General features: G+C 28.6%; 1 protein-coding gene across 1 annotated transcript in view; it reads right to left on the reverse strand.

Moving 5' to 3' along the window:
• The window catches only part of LOC113366132 (high affinity cationic amino acid transporter 1-like), a 36,696-nt gene extending 29,275 nt beyond the window's left edge, over window positions 1-7,421 (reverse strand). Inside the window, exon 1 of the mRNA XM_026607686.1 lies at window positions 7,411-7,421. The gene's annotated coding sequence lies outside the window, so the exon portion shown is untranslated. The remainder of the gene's footprint in view (window positions 1-7,410) is intronic.
• Between the last annotated feature and the right edge of the window lie 1,295 nt (window positions 7,422-8,716).

The raw sequence follows: 8,716 nt of genomic DNA on the forward strand, positions 1-8,716 counted from the left end.
AGGCGGCGCAAAGCTTGCCGATGGTCAGAGTCATTATAAAAATTAAACTGCAATATAAAACTAGGTGTAAGTGGAATTCTGTTTTAAGGCAATTAAGACATCGTGCCTTAAGGCAAATTGCTGGAACTTCCCGTACCAAAAATTATTATTTTTAAAAACGATTAACATTTTGAAAAAATTTTACTTCGAAAAAATAAGATTTTTGAGAAACTATAAATTGACAAAAAATTGCTTTTTTTTGACAAACAAAATAATTTTTTTTTAGTTTTTTTTTTAATTTTTTTTTTTTTAATTGTTTTTTTTTTTGAAAAGAATGTTTTCTTTATTTTGACATATTTTGTAAGATCTGAACTTTTTTCAAAGCCATCGTACTGCTATAATTGCATAGAGACAAAATATAAGCGCGTACGCCGCGTTGCTGTCTAACGTATAAGCATTGGTACGGACCCCATAGGAATGTAAACAAATTTATACTTATTGTTAAAATCTCTATAACATATCTGATAATTTGATGTGTCATATGTCTAATGATCATTTTTGACCGCCAAATGGCATTTTTTTTTTACTTTTTTCGTTAGATCTCCGAAACAGCTAGAACGGCCCTTATGAAAATTTGATCAATTCTTCATCTTGTCAATACAAGTAAAATGTTTTTTGAATTATTAAAATCGGACGCTCCGTTCTCTTAAGAACTGAGGTACCGTTTTTGGCACTTTTTTCCCATATCTTCGGAACGGCTAGACCTGCCTCCTCCAAAAACTAATCAGTTCGTCTCCTTATCAATACGAATCGAATGTTTTTTGAATTATTCAAATTACTTCATCCGTGTTCCCCAAATCGTCGACGAAAATTTGTATCCGCACGCACATACATATACGCACACACACACACACACACACACACACATACATCAATTTTTTCTAAGATATGCCAAAATATTCAGAAACATCTGAAACGTAAAGATATATAAAAAATTTCATTTTCGATTTTTTTGCGATTACTATAACTTACCCTACGGGAAGTTAACACTTCGACTCGGGAGTCGGACTGCCAGTCGGTACGCTGCGCTCGGAATATTATAGTGCTATACTTATCTCTCAACTCGGAATTTTTTTTGTATCGGATTTGTCAAAAGTGTGGTTATATTGCTTTTAAATATAGTTATTATGATAATAAAATAGAAAATTTTAAAATTAAAAAAAAATGCACTCAAAACCATGCTATATTGTTTAAAAAATCATTTATTCACAGATCTTTATTAGAATTATGGGGATCATGAGCTAATAAATTAAGTTTGTTATATATTATTTATAAATTAATAATCAATCAATAAATGAATGGAATAGTAAATTAATTTTTAAAAAATAAAAATCGGCGGCATCCGAGCTTAACGGTAAAACATATCATGCCGCCGGAGCGGCGGCATCCGAGCGCAACGGTAAAATGACTATGCCGCCGGAGCGGCGGCATCCGAGTCGAAAGGGTTAATTATAGGATTAAGCACAATTTTATAAACCAAAACTTTATTTAATTATTCATTATATTACTGACGTGAAATTTTCAAATAACTTGATTCAATCACCTTTGATTAAAACTATTTAGACTTATAATATTTATATATTTCAAAAGATTTGTATGTTGCAAGATTCCAAATGCAAACAACTCTGCGAGCATTTAGATTCGTGTTGAGTGTGAAATCATTTTGTTGTATATGTAGAATTTAATATTTAATTAAAACAAACAGATAAACCGTGATAGCAGTATACTCAGCGTTATTAATAAACTATTCCGTAGGATTCTAATAATTCTCGGTTTATGTGTAAGTTCAATCATACTTAAACTTACTTTTTCAAAACTTTCAAATTGGCTTATTTGTTGCAAATTAAAATTATCTCTTGTTAATAAGCTTCCAGTTCATAAGACCATAATTAAAGATCTATGGACTTGTGGAATCCAACTATGGAGATGTTGTAGTAAATCAAACATGGGATTTAATTATTTTAAGTAAACCAAAACTCTACGGACGATTAGCAACGAAATCATACTTGATGACCTCAACATCCCTTTTGTAGTGTATGTCAAAATTTACCGTTACCCTAATCATGCATCTCATTCTGTTTATAAGAAGATTTCACAATAAACTATCCTTAATGTAACTGTATCTTATATGAAAAAAATCTATTCCATAGTAATTTGCATATTGGGGCAAATACATACTACCATTTGTTCTATCAATATTTTTTTTTGTGACTTTTTTTTTACTTGTTTTTTTTTTTGTTTGTTTCTTTCTTCAATTTTTTTAGGTGTAATTTATCCCTATAAGTTATAGAGTTCTGTCAATAACTCTGATTTTTGTTTTTAATTTCCCGTAGGGTAAGTTATAGTGATCGCAAAAAAATCGAAAATGAAATTTTTTATATATCTTTACATTTCAGAGGTTTCTGAATATTTTGGCATACCTTAGAAAAAATGAATGTATGTGTGTGTGTATGTGTGTTCGGATACAAATTTTTGGGAACACGGATGAAGCGATTTGAATAATTCAAAAACATTCTATTCGTATTGATAAGGAGGCGTGCTGATTAGTTTTTGGCGTAGGCAGGTCTAGCCGTTCCGAAAATATGGGGCAAAAAGTGCCAAAAACGGTAAATCAGTTTTTAAGAGAACGGAGCGTCCGATTTGAATAATTCAAAAAACATTTTACTTGTATTAACAAGATCAAGAACTGATCAAATTTTCATGAAGGCAGATCTAGCGGTTTCGGAGATCTAGTAAAAAAAGTAAAAAAAAAAATGCCATCTTGCGGTCATAAATGATCATTAGACATATGCACATCAAATTATCAGATATTTTATAGAGATTTTAACAATAAGTATAAATTTTGTTTACATTCCTATGGATTCGGTACCAATGCTTATTCGTTAGACGGCGGCGCGGCGCTTACGCGCTTCGATATTTCGTCTCTATGCAGTTAAGCAGTACGATTGCTTTAAAAAGAAGTTCAGAATTTCCAAAATATTTCAAAATACACTTTTCTTCAAAAAGTCTTTTTTCAAAAAAAAAAGAAAAGTTTTGACAAAAGTTTATAGTTTCTCAAAAATCTAATTTTTCAGAGTAAATTTTTTCCAAAAATGTTAATATTTAAAAAAAAAAAAAAAATTGGTACGCGAAATACCGGCTTTTTGCCTTAGGCACGATGCCATGCGCTCATTTGATATTGAAACGAAGTAAGTTTTCAGCATGATTCCAAAACTCCACCTAACTAGCTGTAAGTGGAATTCTATCTTAAGGCAATTAGGGCATCGTGCCTTAAGGCAAATTGCTGGAACTTCCCGTACCAAAAATTTTATTTTTTAAAAACGATTAACATTTTTGAAAAAAATTTACTTATAAAAAAATAGATTTTTGAGAAACTATAAAATTGACAAAAAATTACTTTTTTTTGAAAAAAAAAATTTTTATTTGAAAAAAAAAAATTTTTTTTTAGAACAAAAAAATTTTTTTTAAAAAAATGTTTTCTTCATTTTGACATATTTTGGAAATTTTGAACTTTTATTCAAAGCAATCGCACTGCTTGAACTGCATAGAGACGAAATGTCAAAGCTCGCAAGTGCCGCGCCGCCGTCTAACGCATAAGCATTGGTACGGAACCCATAGAAATGTAAAAAAAAATTATACTTATTGTTAAAATCTCTATAAAATATCTGATAATTTGATGTGCATGTGTCTAATGATCATTTTTAACCGCCCAATGGCATTTTTTTTTACTTTTTTCCTTAGATCTCCGAAACCGCTAGACCTGCCTTCATGAAAATTTGATCAATTCTACATCTTGTCAATACAAGTAAATTGTTTTCTGAATTATTCAAATCGGACGCTCCGTTCTCTTAAAAATGGAGGTACCGTTTTTGGCACTTTTTGCCCCGTATCTTTGGAACGGCTAGACCTGCCTTCGCCAAAAACTAATCAGCACGTCTCCTTGTCAATACGAATCGAATGTTTTTTGAATTATTCAAATCGGTTGATCCGTGTTCCCGAAATCGTCGACGAAAATTTGTATCCGCACATACATACACCACGTACATACATACATCATACATACATACATACATACACACACACACCACACACACACACATACATCCATTTTTTCTAAGGTATGCCAAAATGTTCAGAAACCTCTAAAAACGTAAAGATATAAAAATTTTCATTTTCGATTTTTTTGCGATTACTATAACTTGCCCTACGGGAAGTTAAAATATATGATCGGCACAATCTTTAAATGTCCAATTTCGTTCGTCATGCTACTGAGCATGATTTTACTAAGCAAATGCTTTTCTTTCAGATGACACAACAAATTAAAAGATAATTGAAGACTTTATGAAAAAAGCCCTTACGTTCGAAATATTCTTCAGTACCTTAAAATTAGATACTTATTAGAGACTATTTGTAATCAATATATACAACTTGCATGTCCTCTGTCAGACGGTAAAATGATGCCTTGCACTGAACTAATTTTGCTTTATTATTGTAAGATAACATTTGATTTGTGATGACAACTGGAACAAGTCAGAGGGCAAATATAGCAGACGTTATTTTTATGAAATTGGTATTCTAATAATGACAAACGACGGATATAAACTAATCAAACGACTTCTTTTATCAATTGTATTGTCTTTCAGTAGTAAAAACTAGTTAAATATCAATCATTATCTGCCTGTTTGTTAAACAACAATGAAATATAAAAGTGCGTTAGGAAATTTACATAACGAACGTATCTGATACGAATTTACATAACGAAGTTAAATTAAATTATTTTTAAGGCTTAATGGTTCATCAATAAATAACTAATCTATATTTTTAATATGTTTAATTGTCAAATTAAATATTTTAACATCGAATCGCGAAGAAACGGCTCGGCCGATCTTTACCTAGACTAGGCAATTTTGACAAGAAATCAAAGCACTTAGCCATTTTTTGAGTGCATTTAGTAAAAAATTTGTTACACACTTTTGAATTTGCAGTAAGATTACGTTGACATACATGTCATACTACTAGTCAAACTGGAAAACAATGTATTTTAAATCTTATCTCAAACTGCGTTATTTATCAATACATAAAATAATCAAACAAAACACGTTTTCTAGTAAAGTCATGGAATCAGTTGAATGCAAAGCCATTGAGATATATGCTACCAATCATAATCATGCCTATAAAAAAGAATTTATAAACCATGACAAATGGTGATAGATAAAAGCTAATAGTATTTGTTCATTGTTAATTAAGAAACAAATTTTAGTTAATCCTATATGATATTTAACTACATTTCAAATATAAAATTTGGGAAAATATTATCTTGTAACAGTACTCTAGTATTAGCTTTGTTTAACGTTCTCTAAATTAAATAAAAATAAAACTAGTGGTGTATGGCATCGTGCTGAAGGCGAATTGCTGGAACTTCCCGTACCGTAACGAAATGATCCAGGAATATTCAGTGTTTTCAAATAGATATTTAAAATATTGAAACATTGTTAATATTTATAAGAATTATATAACTGAATTGCAAAGTTGAAGTTATTTATTTAAAGTATATTAAAACAGAATGAATATTAAAATCTGAATTATTTTCGATATACAAAAAAAAAACTTAAAAAAACATTTTTTTTTCAAAAGCAATTATTTTGTTGAAACAAGCAGTAAGTTCTCTGAATAATTCAAATTGGACGCTTAGTTCTCTCAAAAACTGTCATTTTTTTGCACATTTAGCTTTTTATCTTCGAAATGGCTGGACCTGCCTTTGCTAAAAACTAATCACGTCTTCTCCCAATCATTACAAATTGAATGCTTTTTGGATTATTCAATCGGATACTCCGTTCTCTCAAAAACACGATTTGTATTTTTCTCACTCTTTGCTTTGTTTCTCTGTAACAATTGGACCTGCCTTCGCCAAAAACTAATCAGCACATCTTCCTATGAATAGGAATCGAATGTTTTTTTAACCATTCAAATCGATTGATCCGTGCGCCCGAAAACGTAGACGAAAAAATGCGGACATACAAACACACACACACATATCCATTTTTTCTGAGGTATGCCAAACTGTTCAGAAACCTTCAAAACGTCAAGAAATGCAAAAATTTTCATTTTCGATTTGCGGCCTATAACTACCCAATGGAAAGTTTTAATTATATTAAGTTTATTGCAATGAATCAAAAAAATGGATATTGGAAATAGTAAACTAGTAATATTTATAATATTGTTATACATAATTCACAAACCAAACCTTAATTAACGAAAGAGACAACTAAATATTTCAAGACTAAATTCGTTTCTTCACTTTTACATAATGTTAGATAATAAATAAAATAAATTGTTTATAATATAAATCAGTTCATATCAGAAGAAATATGATTGAAATTATGGTTGAAAAATTGATTCAATGTACTTGATACAATTTGATAATTCGATATTAATTAGCTTAATCCAATATTATCTATTTGAATCCTATCCATTATGAAATAATAAATCAACGATCACATTAGGAAGTAGGGAAAATACGGGCGAAATGACATATATATCGACAAAGATGACATAGTGGCCTTACTTAAAAGTTAGCTAGTTTTATTCACATTTATTTTTTTATATAAAATGAATAAAATTGTGGAAAAAAATGTACAGAAATCTGACAATATAATCCAAATGAAAATGATAAAAATAAATTATTATATTTATTATACAACAAAATATTGAAAATGTTACAATAATTAGAAAGTGAAATGAAAAAACAGAATTAATTACCTGTATGATTGATTATACACTAACACTTTTTCACTAAAGAAGATTTTATCAAAAAAATCACTTTTTTTGATAAAATCTTTTTTGTATAATTAATCATACAGGTAATTAATTCTGTTTTTTCAGTAACCTTTTCTTAAAACTTTCTATTTTTTTTAATATTTTGTTATATAATCCACTCATTTATTTTTATCATTTTCATTTTGATTATATTGTCATATTTCTATACATTATTTTTTCCCCGATTTTATTTATTTTACATTAAAAAAATCAATCATCTTCTGGTTTTCTTGAACATATTACTTGCTTAAATCTTATCAAGATCATGTTTCTTGACAGATGTCCTGAAGATGGAATGTACCTAGTTCCGAAACGTCGACAGTAAATAAATGATTTTTTAAAAAACTTTTTTTTTATTACTCTTTGGATTTTTGTTCGAAGTTCTGCAATATATATATATATATATATATATATATATATATATATATATATATATATATATATTTGAATAGTCTTGAATTTGATGTTGATATATATGTTAAACTCAAATTATACATATATATATATATATATATATATATATATATATATATATATATATGAATTTTTTGGTACCTGTAGTTTGCTGCATGTGACGATCAGCAACGCGACGTCTTATCAGTTTACAAACATTTTTTATATAATCTAATAATATTTAACAATGAGATAAACACAATGCTCAGCTGTCTCAACATTTCGTTTTCAACACATTGATTAAAATGTTACAAGGTACCAGTTAATTTTCTGGCAACTTTGAACAAATTATTAGCAGTATTATAATACGGTTAAAATTCAAAACTAAGTACGGCGCATTTGTTAATTATATCTTTCCCAACAGATGTGATATCATAATACAAATAATTGAAATTTTACCACAAATACCAACCTAATCAATTGCATCTGATAATTGATTGAAACAATCTTATCAGTGCAATAAGAAATTTTTAATTTACGTTAAAAACAAGCATGAAGAGTTGATTAGATTTTATTCTATTAAATTAAATATTGATTGTTTTGATAGTAAGGGAAAATTACTTGTCCTGTTGCAATTACAATCTTAATTAGATTTAAAACTGAAGTCTTCGTAGATTACGTAATTTATATATATATCAGTTTTTTTTGAAAATGCTATATATAAACTACTGAATATTTTCTCAATTTAAATCTTTTCTATTTGAAAGTGCAATCCTTCTGGTTAATAAACGAAAATAATTTCATTGAAATGGCTGTCTAACTTTTTAATAGCTGTTAAAAATTCTAAATTGCTACCAATAAAAAAAAGTTATATGGCGGACCCTTTATATATTCATATAATTTATCATATTGATGTTACTATAGTAAATAAATTGGGAAACTATTAAAACATCAGGGTTATTTCTAATTGAAACCCCTTTTTAATTTTCCATAGCGTAAGTTATAATAATAGCAATAAAATCGAAAAATAAATATTATATATATATATATATATATATATATATCTTTACGTTTCTGAGCATTTTGGCATACATTAGAAAAAATGTATGTGTGCGTGTCGATGTGAGTATGCATATTTGGTTACAATTTTTCGTCCACGATTTCGGACGCACGGATCAACAAATTTGAATGAGTGAAAAAAAACATTCTATTCATATAGACGAGAAGACGTGCTGATTAGTTTTTGGCCAAGGCAGGTCTAGCGGTTTCGAATATACGGAGCAAAAAGTGTCAAAAACGAGAATTCAGTATTTGAAAGAACAAAACGTACGATTTGAATTATAACTCTTTAACTTATTATTAAAATAGAATCAACAGATTTATCAAAACACTACAAATTAAAGGGTGTTTATAAATTATAGCCAAACCAAAAATTAATCTAGAAATTTTAATTTCTTTAGGATTAGAG

The sequence above is a fragment of the Ctenocephalides felis genome, unplaced genomic scaffold (genome assembly GCF_003426905.1).
Source record: "Ctenocephalides felis isolate EL2017-DRISC unplaced genomic scaffold, ASM342690v1 CF-g0.4_SCAFFOLD_01170, whole genome shotgun sequence".
In the NCBI taxonomy this organism is placed as follows: domain Eukaryota; kingdom Metazoa; phylum Arthropoda; class Insecta; order Siphonaptera; family Pulicidae; genus Ctenocephalides; species Ctenocephalides felis.